The sequence below is a fragment of the Amblyomma maculatum genome, chromosome 6, assembly GCF_055883805.1.
Source record: "Amblyomma maculatum isolate TAMU_Amacu chromosome 6, ASM5588380v1, whole genome shotgun sequence".
Lineage (NCBI taxonomy): Eukaryota > Metazoa > Arthropoda > Arachnida > Ixodida > Ixodidae > Amblyomma > Amblyomma maculatum.
This window is the reverse complement of record NC_139349.1, coordinates 101,565,912-101,583,200: the sequence shown is the minus strand read 5'-3', so window position 1 is coordinate 101,583,200 and position 17,289 is coordinate 101,565,912. Positions and strand designations below refer to the sequence as shown.

Here is a 17,289-nt window from a genome sequence, read left to right as displayed (position 1 = left end):
AAACAAACATGTCTAGAGGCCACCGGAATAATCGCTTGCCGATAACGCATGTGAGGATGACAAACAGCTGTTATTTATTAGTGTCATTATTCTACACATACTGCCCAAAATAAATTTCTCTTTCCTGACTGCCATCTCGCATTGAGAACACTAACATTGAACAGAATTGCGGCACAAATTTAGGCAGAGTGGCAGCCTTCACAATAGATATTTCGGTGCGGCTCAGTACCGTTTTCGGCCCAGATGCTGACACCTTCAATCAAAGGGCAATGTGCAGTCATGTGAACCGTAAATTTTTGCAACTCATTTCAATTTTCCGATTCTTCAATATACGGGAGACGTGAATGACTGCAGTGCACTCGAAATCAAGCTCTTTTCGTAGCTTTTTAACAGTATTTGCATAAAACCAAACAATGCGGAAAATACATTCGCACATCTAATTCCCTTTGCACAGTTACATAAAGTTACGGTTGATTTCGTAGCTAACAAACGCTTATAAACCGGGAAAAAGTTTTCGCCTTATGCTTTCGTTCTATAATTACGAAAAAATATTCCGGCCATTATAAAAGGCCGGAATTCAGCAATAATGCCTGTTTTGTAGCAGATCTTAAAAAATGGTGGCCCTCGTGGTTCTTGACTCGAAATTCGTTGACCAATGGCGAAATTCTATTCCTTAGGTATACGCATGAAGCTGTGTCACAAGGTTCACTTCACTTATATCAGCACGAAAACAAGAACTGGCACCACTTATAGTGTGAGCTGCATATTAAAATTACACGCACAAATTTCTACAATTTTGCGACGTACTCTTATGTAACTACTCCAGGTTAGCTTGTGCTCAAACATTTAAAAGGAACGGAACTTTTTAACATGCAAACATATATTTACCTTCCAGCATGCTTTGTATTCAGAGACCAAGAAACTTAATTCGAAGTGCCATTTCTAGCTTCTGTCGCTTGTTGTGCCTTATATACTGGTCCTCATCAAAAAGTCACTTGGCACTATGCAGTTCTCTTTGTTATACTGCGGGAAACCACGTAACAGATCGCTGCGCGGGATGCTTGTAACAGAATAGTGGACACAAGTCGTCACGCATCTGCAGAATGAAAAGCTACATTTTTATTGCGAAAGCAATGCTGGACAGCCAAAGCGAGACTTTGGGTGGCCGCAGCTACGCCGTGAAGAGACGTAGCTACGGTCTTCTCATAAAAACATTAGTCCGGCATGACATTTGAATTCATGTTACCCCTATGGCACGGGCAGGAGCTGCCAACTCGGGTCACTCCTTTCATATGGGAGGGCGATATCAGAATCAGTCTGCTATAACCGTTTGCATTCTCGTTACCGATATACGACACGCAGGCACGTCCATTCGACTTGATTGAAGCGCGACTTTATACGTGGGCTGGTAGCTTACGCTCTCGCGTCATATCCTTAAAGGATGAGTTTAAGTGTTCCCCAGCAATGTAGCACCTTACACTGATAGGGCGTGATAGGGGAATAATGTAGCAGGCAAAAGAAGCTTCCGCCATTGCAACTAGGATTAACCAGAGCTAAACCACAACTAATTTTGTTTCAATACTCAAGTTGAAATCTTTGTTAACTGAGATCTATCTGAATATCAAAAATATGAGCACTATCTCGGGCTGCTATAGTCTCCTTAGATTCAGCCATTCCCGTTTCAATTTGTTGTATAGGTGTGGTGCATTATTCAACTGCACCTGCGGCTTTGCTTCAGCGCTAGTCACACCACTGTAGATTCTGCATCGTCATCACAGCAATAACATCAAGAAAATATCACAAGAACATACAAGAAGGGACTCGTATTATCTTCCTGCCTCGTTTATTAAGGGTGGGCGAGCTGAAACAAAGGCAGTAAAGGCCTCTGAGAGAGGCAAACACACGTCACTCTCCCCAGCATCTTCATTGTCTATGCGCCTCGAACGTACAACGCGCTGCCCGAAAGCATGCGTGCCGCCAATCGCCAGATGAGATGGTACGGGACGCTCGATAAAACTCTGGTCTGGAGGGACACCCGCCCCCGAGGCTCTTGTTCGGCTACGTCGTCCCTTTGCGGCATCGAGCACTTAGGAAGATTCTCATTGTGTGGACAGCCGGTATCTCCGACGCCATACGTTTATGCTCCTGTCGTCCCTGCTTCATGCATGATTTCTATGCAACCCCCGAGAGATCACATTCATATCTTGATGAATAAGCCCTTGGAGGAATGGAGGGTACGAATCTACAGCCCTATAGTCGCCATTGTCCGCTGCACCCATTCCTTCAAGAAATATTAAATGAAGCAAGGACTATGAAGTTTCTAGCGATAGTCATGGTTTTATTTCAGCTTTATCCTGCAGTAGACGTGTTCCGCGTATGGTATGTTACTTGAATATGTTTTAAGTGATAGTTAGCTGGATAGTTAGCATATAAGCCTCGTCAACTGATTTCGCAGCATGAACTGAAAGTTACGCTGCTCGTAGCAACCTGAAGTTCACTGCATCGAGCAAGATTGTTTGGAATAATTTCTGATCAGAAATAAAGAACCGATGTATGCACGACTGTGTAAATGCTACTGAACCAACCGAAAATGTTGCAGAATAAGTTTCTACTAGATGGGTCTAAGACCACTTGCTCCTCATTTAGTACGGGCCATTGGCATATACCCTTCGCTTCAGTTGGCACGCAATACTGGGAACAAAAGACCCACTTGAGAATTTTCCGCAGCAAATAAGTTTGTTGGGCGGTTTTCATGCAAAATACGCTTTGTATACATACCGCTGAAGCAGCACGTTATATAGAAGAAGCACTGTATGATAACTGAATATTCCATTAAGGAAAAGCCTCCATATATAAGAAATCTAAACACAGCTTCGATTTTTCCTGCAACACCATGCTATACTTGCTACCCGGGACTGAAATAAATAGGAAATTTGTATGCAAGACATATTTAAATAAATGTGCAACGAGTATTCCAAGAGTAAATATTTCGTCCCAGCTAAATAAATATAAAAAAAATAGAAATCGCCTTACCTGAAGTATTGGTAACTGAATGTGTTCCCCTTTTTTGAAGAAAAGCCTATGTGTCTCGTAAACCCATAGTCATCCCTTAGTTGCATGTTTATCTCGGCGGCAGCTATACCCTCGCACGTGTCCCCAAGTTCAAAATAAAGGAGCTGCAGAATGTTTGCTCACCCTCTATCTGTATGCGCCTAGCGCAAAGAAATAGTCTCCGTTTTTTCCCACTCTAATCCTCTTGTCCCTCGAGGAAAGGCTGAAACAACCGCTCTTATCAGCGTCAAAGGGAGCCGACTTCTAACCGCGAGGCGCCTAAAAGTGTAGCGCTTTCCTGGCGTTAGTTTTCACGTCCACGTGTTTTGTCGACGACTCAGTTCTGTGCGTGCGATGAGCATAAAAATGTCGTGCACATGAATGATTTCCTTTAGGAACAAATAGATGTGGAAAAGAAGGTACACTGACCGCGTTTAGCATCAAAGGGCATTTCTAAAAAAACGAGCTTGCGAGAACTAATGAAAGGTGATTATCAAAATCTCATGAATACTGTTGTTTTCACCAGCATTGTGAGCACAAGTTCTTTAAAAAGTTTCTTCGTGGCATTTCATGTCGGTATGTCACAATTTCCTTCTTGTCGTTATTTCGCGTGCACTCATTTTCAAGACCGAGGATATATAATGCCGCGAGTGAGATTAAGGCAACCGGTCAATCAGACTTACCGAGATGTTCAAACTTTGACGCTTGTAAACAGTATTTAATTTGCCAAGGATAAAATTTTATATAGTTTGGTGAAAAGTTAACCCTCACTAATAGGAAATTTTGTACACATCAAGATGGCGCTTTTGAAACATCTTCCTCCGTTGGCGTCCCAGCCTGAGCAGAACTCACTGTCATGATTAAAATTTAAGCCAAACTTTAGCTTGGCTGGAGGATTTCGTACCGCTTATGAAATACCTATACGCGCACTGAAGTGCAAGGGACGGAAGCAAATCCCACAACTCTTTACCCGCTGAAATAGGCTTTATCCAACTTACTATGTGCGGCCTCTGTTGGCAAACAAAAAGCAAGCTTCCTTTCTTTATTTGGAGTAGTAATCCGAGCTTGTTTGGTTTGTCTGCATCAGTGGACAAGTACAACGAACATGGGTGAAGGAACAAACACAAAAAATTCATTTCATTTTATTATATTATCGTCGCCATTATGGAAATAAAGCATCCCCTCAGAGTGTGTTTAGAAAGGTCACGTACACGTCGGTTACTTTCCCTAATAACCATGGAGCGAAGAGGAAGCTAAAAGCAAAGAGGATCCCTCCATAAGCGAAGCATGTTCACAGTAATGTACGATCTGCGTGGCTGCCTTCTTTGCTGCGCTTTATACGCCTACGTTCAGCTTTGCCAAAACGAACAGCGCTTGCGTAGGCTAAGTAAAGTTAAACACATAAAAGCTATGTGTAAAAGCATGCAAAGCTAGCTCATTCGTGAAGGTAAACAAAAGGCTTTTTACCTAGCAACGCGCGCAACAGAAACAAAGCGAACGGGCGAGGAACAAGAAGTGCGTGTCAATGACCTGGGCTGGCTCTTTAAGGGCGCCTATTAAGGTATAGTTATGCGTGCGTGCATACATTATCCCATCGCCAATGCTTAAAGATGCTTATATAGAATTATACCCAGTATTTCCTACAACGCATTGCAACATATGCACGATTTTCAAGTTCACTGCAGCAGCACAAAGCGGTGTGAAATGCTTAAACGAAGGCTGTAATTTTTCGATTCTCAACTATATCTTAACTTTTTTCGCCGTTAACGGGCTCCCATATGCTTCGCGATGGAAGCATAGAACACATCTTGCAAGTTTAGATTAAATACGACTTGCAGAGTCAGCTCGAGTGTCAAAAGTCCTGAAGCCAGAGGATTTTCGTCTCTGCCTCAAAATGAAGCCGTCATGGCGTCATTAAAAACTTAAGGGCCGTGAAATGCTATGGGACAGTTTCTTGCTGGGATAAGAAATCATTTCGTATCATTTAAAATGCCCTTTGTCCTTTAATGATATCATGATGGCTCCATTTTGCGGCTTTGGCGAAAATCCTTTGGCCATTAAATTTTTGACAGAGACTGTACATACATACCCAAGGTGAACTGAAGTATAAAAATGTGCAGATGACTTTAATATTCCCAATTTAGCCCGGCCGGGGTGGCGCAGTTTTTACGGCGCTCGGCTACTGCGCCCAAAGATGTGGGATCGAATCCCGGACTCGGCTGCCGCTTTTCGATGTAGGTGAAAAGCTAGGCGCGTGTGTGCTGTGCGATGTCGGTGCAGGTTAAAGAACTCCAGTCGGTCGAAATTTCCAGAATCCTGCACTACGGCATCTCTCTTAGCCTGAGTCGTTTTGGGACGTTAAACCGCATAAACCAAACCAATATTTCAATTTGACAACGGTGATATTTGGAACGCGCTTCTTGTAAAATTGTTTTAGTCTGAGCTGCGGCCGTGGCGGCACAGTGGTCAAGGCGTTTTGACGCTGAACACGAAGCCGTGAGATCGAAACCCTGGAGCGGCGGCCGTGTTTTGATGCAGATGAAAGGCAAAAGTACCTCTGAACTTTGCAGTACGCCTGTGTTCCTTGAATAACTACCATGGTCCAAAGCAGCCTGGAACCCTGCAGTCGGTATCTCTCATACAGAGTTAAACAAAATAAACATTGCGATATCGTGCCATAGCACCGATTTCGTGCAAGACGGCGTTTTGAAGTACCATTGCCCGCGTTTGTCATATGGCCCTGTGTTTTGTGAACAAATATGCTAACAAGGCACGTTAAAAAACCAGCAAACCTAAAACGTAAAACTGGTGATACTATGACATAGCGAGGCGGTAGCAAGGATTTCGTGGCCGTTTCTTTGATCTCTGATTAAACATCACTTAAATGAAGGCAATAAGGATAGAAATAGATTAGCTTAAGGGCATGATACCATGGTTTAACACCGCGAAGAAGCACATGGCTCATGGCTCAGCTTGTATTTTCCATTCTACTAGAACGTAACTCCTTCAAGGAAAGAGTATTGTTAGAGTATTGTTTTGTAATGGCATTGCTCGTTTCAGAGGCGTGCCAGGTCATGTTACCGAGCTTATTAATGTCGGTTCTGCTCCCCGAGCATTGTTTCTTCCCTGTTCTGAAGTATGCAGAATAACGAACCAGTGTGGGCCTAACGCCGTCTTGAGAAGCAACATAGCTTTTACTTAAACCTCCTTAAGAACGCCTTTATCAAAACACCATTCTCAGACAGGGTGCTGCATCTTAGGCTGGGCGCCCACTGCAAGCTGCAAGTGCGACAACTGTAGCCCTGTGTAAATACCATTACCGCTAACTTCAACACATGCATGGTACAACCTCGTTATGAGTGAAGAGTACAGCAAACTTACCTCTTGTATGCATTAAATAGTATTGTTTGAATGCTATAGCTCCCAGGACAAGAAAACACGGCAAATCTCTATAAAACCGGCGTTTTGTTCCGCAATACCTCACATAAATTTATGGGCGGTAATGAAGGCAAGGAAGACAAAGCACTTGAAAACAAAGAAGTCAAATTCCAGTGCAGACGATACGTCTTGTGGCCCACTTCAGGCAAGCACTTAACGCTCGTAGCGTAACATCAGGCCCGGCATCCCAAATTTGTCCGACACGGACGGCTGTTGCGAAAAGAGAGTTTCAGTCCGGTGGTTTCCCAGGCTTCTGTTTTTCCTCTCAGATTCTCGCTTCCTTCTTAGCAGGCTTATCACACAAAATTTGCAGTCGCGGCAACGATCTGTTCTCTTCCCAACGTTTCGAACTCTAAAAGCCGAGCCAGCAGACCAGTAGCCTTACCTGCAACAAGTATTATCCCATTACTGAGCCAGCCGGCTGCATGCCCGGAGACGTCTCCGTGCGTAAATCAATGTCAGTCGTTATCGTCTAAGCAAAGATTTGTCTTCGACGCCGCTTAAAAGTGATAAATACACAACCTACCGAGGTGCAGAAGCCGTCCCCTATTTATCTCCTCCCTGCGTCTGTTTCGTAATTCCCGAACATACCAACCAAGGAAGTCGACCAATATCAAGCTGTCTTGGTCGTGCTAGGCCACTCCCTCCCATGAGGATTCTGCACGTCTCCGTACTTATTTTTTTTTTTCTCCGAATAAATATTCGCGGGGACTGTTTGGCTGCACACTTCACACAGCCTTTTGTGGTCAAGGACTACGCAAAGGTTCGGAAATACAACTTCCAAGAGGACTAACTTGACGCTTGTTTGCCGCCGCCAAATAAAAGAAATGCAGGTATGCAGAAAACGTGACGTTCTTAAACACTCCACTTCGTTATATGGTCCGCTTCCCTACACACTACTCAGTGCTGCCCTCTCCCCTCCCCCATAGTTTTTCGGTGATGTGCAGATGTAGGAGAATGTCCATCTGCCATGCTCTTTAAGAGCATAAGAATGCGTCTTCCAATGCTCACATAAATCTCATAAAACAACTGGCGAGGTTTATTGAGTACAAATTCGATTACAACTGTTTCGTACTGATAATTGTCAAAATTAGTCGCTTTCAGGACTAGTTGATAGCTTGCTATTTCCTAAGTAGTAGTCCTGTAACATCAAGTCGCCTCAATATATTTATGTCCTCTACATGTTGAGTTATTCCACCCTGACGTCTTTGCTTGCTCTGCTAAAGCATCGCAACTTTGAAGAGCCGGTATATATACTTTCCTTCTGTCCTTCGATACGGGCTGGCCAAAAGATCTCCGCCATTACCACCTGAAGCCTTATCCTAACTGCTCATTTTAACCAGTGAGTAGACATTTGAACAATGAGCAGTAATATAGAAAGATCTTTCAGAACAGCGGTTTTTTAACATGTGATGCGGCGACATCTTACCTTCGCATAACTCCCAATACGGTGAACCTTAGTGCTTGGAATCTGCACGTGATGGGCGTTTTTACTGTGTTTGGTTTTAACGTGCATATCGTAAGAAAACAGGCGTTTTTACCCTCTACTCTTGTGCATATGTTTAGCCCAGTCTTCGCTAATGATCGCATGCGGAAGGCAGTTTCTGTAGAGAGTTCATATTTTGAACGCATTTTCGCCTGCGACAGCACAACCACTATAATGTCACTGTTGGATATTTTGGTAAATACGTTCAAGACAAGAACGCAACCATCACATTTCATTCAGCGCATAATGTGCGCGCCGTAGCTTGACCAACGTTAATTCCTTGCAAGAACATGTTGTTATGAAGAAGAAGACCGGCAGTGGCGCGAGAGGAGCCCTCGCGCTGGGCCAGACATAAAAGTTATCGTTCATCCTGTCACCATGTTGTGCCGTCTCTCTGCTTGTCACCACGTAACAATATTTTCCGTCATAACACACACACACAAAAAAAAAAACAACGTCATGAGCAAAGCACAACTGTGTGCGTTGAAATACCATTGTTTTGAATAATTTCTTATTGTGTTGCTACGCACTCGTTTTGAAAAATAATAACTACTCGTTCTTTTTTTATTTCGTTTCAGGCAACGCGAAACACCACAGCAACGCCCACGGGAGCGCATGGATTTGGAAACATGAAGCCATGGAAACTTCAAACTCTTGCTCTGCGGTGTACAAGAGAAAACATCAATGTAATGTTTGAGGTACTCGGGCGATGAGTTGAATATATTTCTCCTCCAAAACCTTTTTCTAAGCGTTCGCAGTAATCTGATATCTTAAACATCGAACGTAGGAGAACGTTAGGATATATATATTTGTATGTCTATTTCTACGGAGTATTTATAAGTAAATATTTCTTCGAAATTACTTTAAAATTACGATAAGTGTGCGAAGACGTTAACCTTGAATAATGTACCTTGATTTGACCTTTGTTGGCTTGATTTCTGTTTTCTTCATCAGTAAGAGAGAGGCGTCCTATTACGGACTATTTTTCCCAACGCGGGCACGTATAAGCCACTAAAAGTTTTGCTTAAGTTATTCGCATGTCCAAGAGAGAGAGAAAAAAAAAAGAACGATGCTCTTTCCATTTGCCACTCCTCCCAAAGGCGACTCATGGTCCATTCTAAGCCTAAGAGTCTGCGTACCATCACTTTCACAGTTGCCCTCTAAAAATATACATTAAAGTGGTGTCATGACAGGAAAACCTACATAAAGTAACAGACTATTCCAGGAGCTCTCTCTATAAAGTAGGATCGTCTTTATGGTGTGTATAGTTGCCAGCAGTACAGTCTTGCCACGGTCGAGCTATTTAGACCAGGATAGAGGCATCCAGGCGCACTCATTTCCAAGATCCTTTAGCTTCTTTGCCGGAAAATGGTCTCGGAAGTAGTTTTCCTTCGTCTCTTCACAGCCTGGTCTCCTGAGTAGCCCTCTTGGCGCCGTAGAGTCTTCGGTCCCCTGAGGCAACCAGGTTATACGCTTTTCCCTCTTTCCCTCCCCTTTTCGGAAAATAGTTGCCCGGCTGCTAAGCTTGTAGAAGAAGCACCCAAGGGTCCATGGTCCAATGGCAGCACCCGGTGTAATTGGTTGCGGCTGGCATTGTTTCCGGGGCAAAATATGGCTCCCGCTTCACCCATTGGACGGAGAAGACTGTACGCCAGTGTAGGCGACCACATTTTTCCTAAAAGGCCTGCTTCAGCGCCGAATTATGGCCGTCGCGCAGATTTTCCAGGGTTACAAGGAGCCCTGAATAACGGAGAAAACGCAGAAAAGAAATATTTTAAAATGGCGCGGCCCTTGGTACTATACGTGTCCACAGAGGAGGTGCTGTCCGGAGGGTCATAAGGACGCCTGGAAAGAGAGGTTTCAGTGCACGTACGCTAACTGCTGATTGGTCTTTACACAACTTAACGACACTTTAGACACGGAACTGGCGAAGGGCACTTCAGTAATATCATTTGTCTTGTTGTTTTTTCTCAACAAGTTTTTCCCTTGAGCTCTGCAAAATTTATTAGTTGCTAACCCATCCAGCCAATAGAGTTCACCTGAAGTCCAATGTGAAAAGAAATACTCGTTCAGTCTTGTCAGTTTCAGTTAGTGACACATGGATGTAAGCTTCGGACGAATTTAAACTGCACTCGCCTTAGTGTTGCACTCTTGGTGTGCATGATCGAAAGTGGTCCCCTCTTCATAGCTGATTTGCGTCGAACAGAGGGCTTTGCGCCAGCGGCAGCACACGAACAAAGGCAACATACAAATCGCACAGGTGAGAACTCCTTAGCATATTTTCCCTGTGATTTGCACACCGCCGCATTTGCTTGATAAATTACGAGACATAAGTTATAAGTCAAGCCTTGCAATACCGTAACTTGATATAAGCTCGCCTGATGTTTTGCTTAAAAAACTCGCCAAACAGTTGTCAATGGGAGCAAGCAGCGTCTCACTTCAAACTACTACAGCCTGTTAGTTTAAAATATTGCGGCCACCGGCAAGGAAATTTGAAATAATCGCAAGGTGCTTCCTTATTTGCAAGCGAAATGCAGCGTTCCTTATTAGCGAAGTTATGAGCCGTTTTACGAGCTTTAGGGGCAAATGTGAATAACCATGGGGATGCTGCCATTATCACATATTACTGACAATGATATGCTAAATTCTGTGTTCAACTGTTCATCGTTATTTTTAGTGGATAAATTTCGCGCTATATTTGAGTGTAACAGAGTTAAACTGGCACGAACACGGCTGCCAGCTCGTGAATTTTGTTACTCGCAGTAACAAGGTTTCTAAAGTGCTTGATTGAAGGGAGTTGTCAAAAAAAAGAGCTTTTTTACAATAAGATATTGGGACCTGAGAATTGGTGTTCATACCTAAATAAATTGGCTTCTATATGCGCGTAAATAGAAATTTCTGTACAATTCTATTATAACGCAAGTCGCACTTATGTCGTATTGGCAATCTGACAGACCATCTTTACATGTGTGGTAGATTATAAGGGCTGTATGCCACCATATAGTGCTAATACTAATGTATAGTAATCATTTTACATATAACATCTAAGCATATCAATGAATGATTCACATAAACCCTTTACATACGCTTAGTTCTCACACTCCCACTCGAACACTATAAACCTAATTCTCTCTATTAGTTTGATTTCAGTTTCTAGATATAATTCTAGCAAAGCCACCGTTTCTATCTGTGTGAAACGCGCATAAACAAACCCTCCAGTAGTCGAATAATTAGCATAAAATGGAAGCCTGAACCTGAACCACCATAAAACATTTGCTAGTGACGTTTTGAAGGAAGTGTGCAAAGTTTACATGTAACACGTACCCGTCTAACAACGAAACGAAGTGCTGCTTCGGTCCCATAGGCCCCTTCATTTAAGCACTGAGGAGCGTTCCTTATTTTTCTTCATTTCTTGTACATATTCCCCTCTGGCAGTAAAGGTGACACACTCATGTGTGCAGACGCTGAAAATAAGTTGCAGTCTAAAGGTGTATACGCGAAGAATTCGGTTTTGTGATTATGTAGACAACGGAGTTCTAGGATCGAAGTCACTGGCAGCGACGTATTATTAAGAGCGTAATCACAAAGCACACAGCAGGTTTGTTTCTACTTGCTTTGTTGTTCACTTGCAAGGTTATTTGTACATATATTCCTACTGCCCCTAAAAACGTGTACATATATTGTTGCATTGTACCGTTGAATTGTACAGATCAAATTTACTAGACCACTTTTGTGAGTAGTTTTTTTACGTGTGTAACCAAGCACGTATTGGATCTCCTGCTTATGTCTCCGACAAAGCGCAAGTGAATGGGAAGATTTAATGCAGCAACACTGAAATATCACCCCTGTTCTTCCATTCTAACTTTTTCTTAGCTTCGCATATGACACTGAGCACTCAATATAATTAACTTTGCGATCCATAGCGCTCGCACAGTCGAGACTATATCGCATAATTCCTGCCGTCACCGCAACTCTGGGGTATAGAGTCCACCGCTTCAGCGCATGCACGCTCTTTCAACATTAGATTCTGCACTCGTAAACACCGCAAATGTGGTTGTTGCAATAGCTTATTCATTCAACTCAACATTTCGCGTCCATTATTACAATCTCACAGTCGAGATTTTTCTTAGTTTCTATTTGTGGGTTGCCAGATTACAACAAAAATTGATCTACACGGTGTGCCTCAACTCCTAAACGTGTATTCTCGCATTGCAAATGAGGTAGACCACCCGATAACTTTCCCTTGAATTCCGAGATCATTTGGCTTCCCCGGATGAGGTTTCGGGTTGCGCGGGGCGTTATCTCCTCTTCGAACACGGCTTTGTTACCTGAAGGCGGCCGTCCGGCGGCCCACGTATTCTCACTTTGATCGGCGCCCGGCTAGGTCGAGTCAGCGCTCGCCGAGGTAATTTACGGCTTTAAGCTCTTGATCTCCTCTTCATCGGTGCGCTGCAGAAAGTCTACCCGGTCTCTCAAAGGGGCGATGGCACGGTCAGAGCGAGGAAGGGATCAGTTCCGTCCCGTCCGCCGCCGCAGAATCGGACGCCGCCAGTGCGCGGACTCTGCAAAACAACGTCAGCGGAGCCCACGATCCTTCACGGTTCACCTCACGATCCGAGGATCCCCGACATCGGATCGCGTATATCCGAGGTTGGCTGCGAAGCTTCGCCTAACGTCGCTATCAGTTCTCGGTATTCCGAATCGCGCAGCCGGTCTTGCAACCTAGCTTGTGTCACGATTCGGTCTTCTCTCATTCTTTCGAATGTTTTTCCTTACTTGGCGTCCTGCGACTCGTGCATCTGTAACGGGCAGAAAGCAAAAAAATACAACCAATAGAGATTTTTATTGTCCATGTTCTTAGGACGCAATGAATGAAACATTTATTCATTTTGTTGTGTAGTTTTTTTTTTTTTTGTTGATTAGTGTTTAATAAACAATGTGAAGTCTAATCACTAAAAGCCAGACATATGCTCGACAATGTACGTGTTCTATACGCTGAAATCCAGTATGTTTACATGCTTACGACTTAGAACCAGACGTCTACATTCAACGCTGCAAGTTACTGATCACTTTTTGCAAACTTGTTTTTAATGTCACTTCTTCAATTTCTATAATGCTTTGATTACTTTTCGCAAGGTTTAACGTTCTCTTAATCGATACATTTTTCTTCAGCAATCGGTGTTTAGTGGACTAGGAAATTTTTTCTCGCCTCGGAAGGCGAGTTCTAACCCCTGGTGTACATACGCGAACAAGAAATGAATGAAAACCACTAGGAAAGCATTCAATTCAGAATGACATGCGGCAGAACTGCGGAGAAGCCAGATGTGCAAAAATGTCCACGTGTGCAAGCCCGAGCAGCCAGCATTTCAATCCTGTGTTCTGTGCTTCGCATTTCACCTCGACCGCTAAACGCAGTATCATGTTTTTTGAGCTTCGCTTTTCTTTTTCTTTTTTCCCTTGCCCTAGGAATGTGAACAGTGAAGTAGGGCGCTTTGCATAGCTGCGCAGTGGAGCGCAACTTGCCCATATGTTAGCGATATGCACATCCCTCCAGCGCATATATTGACATACTCTTCGAACTCGCTATTGAGGTGTTCACGAGATGTGTTAATTCAAAAGAAGAACTTAAAAAACTACTGCTAGCGAACTTTCCAGCACATGTGTTGCAGCAGACGTACCATCGATCAGGGAAACCGCACCAGCTCATTTTCGGCTATGAATGTTTGTGTCATGAAGATAGATAAGAAATGACGTAATAAACGTCGATCGCTTTTCTGTAATTGTTAATTTACATTTTACTGCGATGTCAGTGCACGTTAAAGAACCCAAGGTAGTCATATTCTTTGGAGCCCTCCACTACGGCGTCTTTCATAGCCTGAATCGCTTTGAGGGGACGTTAACCCATAACTAAGCCAAACAAAATATTTTACTGCCAGAACTATACAATCAACTCAGTTATATTTCAAGCCTATAATAACTATAGTTTTAATTGTTTACTTCTCTGCAAATACGTAGATGACTACCTAGAAAATTCTACTGTGATAAGAATATGAAATGAGGTTTAGCGAAACATACCTAACCGAACTTTTACCAAGCCTAATAGGGTTGTGTACTGGACATACTTAGCTAGTTTCAAGTTAATTGTTCACTGCTTATATGTCGCGGCATTTGAAGGCACATAGATCTCACAAAACGTTTTTGTGTGAATCTATCAGTGCGAGAGGGTTTTACAATAATAATATTGGGAAGCCACGCATTGTAGCCTATATAACATGTGCTATAGAAACACAGCTGTATGAGACGTTTTCCTGCTTTGAAGCCAAAAAGGTAACCGGCCTCATCAATTCATTTCTGTTACTTCTTTGCCGCCGAAACTCCTTAAGAAGTGAAATCAACAAATGTTTGTGACCATCTGCATACGGAGTTTTCTAGGTTAATGTGTACATTAGTCTATTTATAAATGTGCAGAACCGATGGGCAAGGCTTAAAGGGTAGAATAATATAGTGTCAAAGCATAACATGTGATATCAATTGTCCGAGATGTAGTAGTTGCCCCATCATAAGTTTGTGGACAAAAATTGTCCTGTTGTTTGAACTTTAAATAAGCTGTCGCTTAGCCGAAGCGCTAACGCTTGCTGTTGAGCTGTTCAATGAAAAATAAATGGGTAGGAAAGACAAAACTACTTGCTTACTCGAGATTTAATTTCACATGAAGATTAGGCACATCAATGAAGGAAGTCCGTTCAGTTCAAAAGTTTACTACCAAACTTTGGTTCATTAATTATGCAGACTATCCGGAGCGGCCAATCAGAAATAAACGTAATAGTTTTGCTGAAAAAACGTCATTAAGCAGCATCCATGTAAGCATACGACGATTGTTCAAAAAGTGATTATCCATAACACGTACTGAAGCAACAAACACCGAGTCCCTATTTTTAATGTGCGTTTTTGTGTGCCGCTACCTTAACTATTTTTGAAGCCAAACAAAAGGTGAAATGCTTTGCGAGATAGAATGCATTAACTATTCTGGTACAATTATTTATCTTAATAATTATTCTACAGCCAAATAAGACGCGCACACAAGGAAGAACTCAGGACAAAGGCTATTCTAACAACTGAAAATTTTGATTGAAACCACATCACTCAGTAAAAGCCACGCATGCACCAAGGCGTCACCGATAACTACCCGATATCATTACCAAATATTAAATTCCTTACATGTGATTCAATGGATGGGGGCTGACACACGCATGGTCGTGTTTCTCTATTTGGAAGACCTCATAGATTTCATGTGCCTTACGTGTTTTTCCAAAAGGATGGAAACTTCAGAAAAACGTGGGGAACGTTTCTTAGGACATCTGCTGCAAGGCAAGACACGATTGCCGTCCTCTGCGTGTATCAGTTCCGGCATCTCTTACTATCAAATCTAATGAGTTCAATTTCTTTATTTATATTGGCTAGTTATCAGTCAGACCTTGACGCATGTGTGGCTTTTACTGAGTGGTGCGGTCTGAATAAAGCTTTTCAGTCGATAGTCCAGCTTTTGACCTGTGTTGTTATTCAGTGTGTGTGCGTCTTATTTGCTGGTAAAATAATCGTTCAGCATGCCATACCAACTGGCCCACTATACAAGTCTGTATAGTGGGCCAGTTGGTGCTTCACGATTTATTCAAACATCTCTAATAAATAAATAACATGCGTTTAAAAATAAAAGTGTTTTTATTCTTAGTTTTTTACGAGATTATGAACTAGCTATCTGCACTTAGTAGTAAGTAGATATAGAACCGAACATAAAGGTTTCTGAGCCGTACGAATCACACCACGTCCTTCGATCGCATAATTCCCAGCCGGTGGAAACAAAGCGGATGGTGATTGGGCAGCTAGGATGTAACAAAGATGCGAAGAAATATATTAATGGAAAAGTATTACATACCTCTATATGCACAGGCAACATTCCTATAAAAATAAAAAATATATTAAGGAACATTATGGCAGCTGTCCTGTCAAGCTTCCATTTTGTATGCGGCGTAGCTCACTGAAGGAATACTTACGCAGTGCGCACGCCAAGCGCGTTTGTGTCCTGTCCTTCCACAATTACCATGTGATGGCTTACAGTTAAGTGCGGGAACTGCGTTGCATGCTTGACGTCCTTAAGCATCACAAGATCCAAAGCGCTGCGCAGAAAAAAAATGGAACCAGGCTATGTATTACAAAAATACACGATATTGGCAAGTTGGGAAGCTTTGGATAGTGCATGGTCGTCTTGGCATGGGCTGTGTGAATTTTTGATTGTTGTGCGTAGTTCCATGTTAAGATCGGCCATTGCTCTTAATTATTGTCGCGTGTGGTCTTCGTCGCTTGGTTATCATGCTTTCGCCTTCTCGGTGAAGTTCTCCGCGCAAGTCTCTCTCACGTTTACATTGACAGGATTAAATAATTGCAAATGTCGATGCTGATAAATATTTCTGTCCTTCTTGTTTCCAGACACCATATACGAGTTTTGTTTACAACAATACAAAACCATCATGCTGTTTCACATGATCTTCACTGCCAGAATATTAGCGCCATAATTTATTTATGGAGGTAAAGTGTATACCATGCTAGTTAGACTAAACAAATGTAACAGGGCATAGATACATGTAGGCTTGTCATTTTTAACTCAAATATATAGAAAATCCGCGGCTGCATGCTCTTGACTATCGCCCAAGAGTCTGAAGTTTAGCCAGCTTGTACCAACTTGCGTATTTGAGGAAACTGCGCTGAGGCAGGATGATGCACTGACAAAGCACGGTGCTATGCGCGCTTTATCTTCTCTTTCTACGCGTTCTTTCCACTTCAGCTTGACATCATGCCGCTGCTGTCACTGTGGCCTATTGTAGTGAAACCAAATTTTCACGAACAGAAAATTTCTAACGTATCGATTTCGAAATTTTTATTCAGTACCAAAGTTGATATTTATCTCAACGATCCCGTAAAAAGAATTATCCGACCTCTACCTATCAAATAGGGCACCAGTATCAATTATTTTGAATAAAGATTTGATGTAATTTGATTTGATGCGATTTAGCAACTGTGTTTCCAAGAATCGAAGTGCTGGAAATTTATCATTCGTAATCATTTCGGCTTTGATTTTAGTGTTCAATTATGGTCATTGAGGCGTGCTAAACAGGAGCGCAGTTAAGACACCCAACCTGTTATGATGGCTCTCATAACCGCTTAAGTTAACTCACCATCAGGCGACATGGTCTTTGCTATATGGGTGGCATCTTCTGTCCTCATCTAATGCTTCAGCTGTACATCAGTAACAACTGCTC

At 42.7% G+C, this 17,289-nt stretch overlaps 1 long non-coding RNA gene across 1 annotated transcript; it reads right to left on the bottom strand.

Moving 5' to 3' along the window:
• Positions 1-12,250: 12,250 nt before the first annotated feature.
• LOC146186455 (uncharacterized) lies at positions 12,251-16,110 on the bottom strand. The gene is made up of 3 exons (XR_014707856.1): positions 16,027-16,110; positions 15,909-15,931; positions 12,251-12,774 (listed from the first exon to the last, which is right to left on the bottom strand). It is a non-coding gene; the product is annotated as an uncharacterized LOC146186455 (long non-coding RNA).
• Between the last annotated feature and the right edge of the window lie 1,179 nt (positions 16,111-17,289).